The sequence below is a fragment of the Podarcis vaucheri genome, assembly GCF_965113315.1.
Source record: "Podarcis vaucheri genome assembly, chromosome: 18".
NCBI lineage: Eukaryota > Metazoa > Chordata > Lepidosauria > Squamata > Lacertidae > Podarcis > Podarcis vaucheri.
Window position 1 is genome coordinate 3,871,604 of NC_138756.1, and position 1,863 is coordinate 3,873,466.

Sequence of the window (1,863 nt, forward strand, 5' to 3'; positions counted from 1 at the left end):
AGCCTTAGGCTCTCCCTTCCCCTTCGACATGTTCTGCGGAAGGTGAGCTTCTGTTGCACATGGAACCAACTTGCTCCCCGTCTTTGAGCAGAAACTTCTCTACTCATAAACAAATTGTGTGCGCAGAAGCCAGGCTAGCATTCTAGCAGCTTTGTTATTCTTTATCAAGTATTTATTAATATGTATGTATCTATTTATTTGACCTATTTCCTAAAATCCATGCACCACTTGACTAGGGAAATAACTGTTGCTAATCTCCCTTTGCTGAGCAAGGTTTTGGAGCATGTGGCCGCACACCAGATGGTGGTGGTGGTTCCAGTCCTACTTGGATGGTCATTCCCAGACGGTGTTACTTTTCAGCGCTGGGAACCTTGAATGTGGGGTTCCGCAGGGCTCAATCCTGTCCCCCACATTGTTGAACATCTACATGAAATTGCTGGGTGGGGTTATCTGGAGGTTTCAAGTAGGTTGTCAGAATTATGCTGATGACACTCAGCTCTATTTCTCCTTCACATCTGCAGGGGAGGCAGTGGAAGTGCTGGACCAGTGTCTTGCCTCGGCAATGGACTGGATGAGAGCCAACCAACTGAAGCTCAATCCAGATAAGACTGGGGCACTGTTAGTGGGTGGTTCCCTAGACCAGATGGGTGGGAGGTCACCTGCTCTTGATGGGGTTACGCTTCCTCTGAAGGAGCAGGTTTGTAGCTTGGGGGTACTCCTGGGCCCTTTGCTGTCGCTCGAGGCTTGGGACTCCTCAGTGGTGGGGACTGCCTTCCATCAGCTTTGGCTGGTGGCCCAGTTACACCCCTATCTGGACAGGGATAGCCTAACTACTGTTGTCCATGCTCTGGTAATCCCAAGGTTAGATTACTGCAATGCGTTATACGTAGGGCTGCCTCTGAAGACAGTTCAGAAACTTCAGCTAGTGCACAATACACTGATCCTGGTCTGACTGCACTGCTACCAATTCATTTCTGGGCCCAATTCAAAGTCCTGGTATTGACCTAGAAAGCCTTAAATGGCTCAGGACGGCAGTACCTCAAGGACCACCTCTTTCCATATGATCCTACCCGGACCCTGAGATCATCTTCTGAGGCCCTTCTTCGGGTGCTTCCTCCTCAAGAGGTCAGGAGGGTGGCAACACAAGAACGGGGCCTTCTCTGTAGTGGCTCCCCGTCTGTGGAATGCTCTCCCCAGGGAAGTTCACCTAGCACATTCATTATACGCCTTTGGACATCAGGCAAAAACGTTCCTTTTTGGTTGATTTGATTGACATCCTTTGCCCTTTTAAAATGTGCTTCTTTTTGGGGTGTTATTGGGTTGTTGTTTTTATTTTGATTATATATCTTCTGGTTTTGTATATTAATTTTGTTCTGTGACCTGCCCTGAGACCTCCACGTATAGGGCAGTATATAGATTCAACAAACAAACAAACAAACAGACAAACAAACAAGTCAGCTTTCTCAGGACCTTTATTTATTAAATTTATATAGCACCTTTCATTGGAACGCTGCAGGTTGAATTGCTATAAGACTGAGAGTCTAGTAAGCTTTCCACTTGTATGGAGTGATGAAAGTTTAAGTAGGATGTAATCCTGGCTAATTAATATAAATGCTTTATCAGTGACTCATAAAGCATTTACTGTATTTTTTGCCCTATAGGGCGCACCGGCTCATAGGGCGCACTTTTTTGGGGGGGGAGGGAGCCCCAAAGAGCAAAGAAGCCATGACAGCAAGCGGGACCTTCTCCTCTGAGTCCATGAAAGCTGAGCAGCTGCAGGGGGAGTCACTCTGTCTCCTCCTCCTAGTCTTACAATTTAGCCCATTAACATTCCACAAAATGATTTTAAGATCCATGCAGATT

General features: G+C 46.7%; 1 protein-coding gene across 1 annotated transcript in view; it reads left to right on the forward strand.

Moving 5' to 3' along the window:
- LOC309522770 (vomeronasal type-2 receptor 26-like) overlaps positions 1-1,863 on the forward strand; it is an 83,604-nt gene that overhangs the window by 39,334 nt on the left and 42,407 nt on the right. The window lies entirely within an intron of this gene.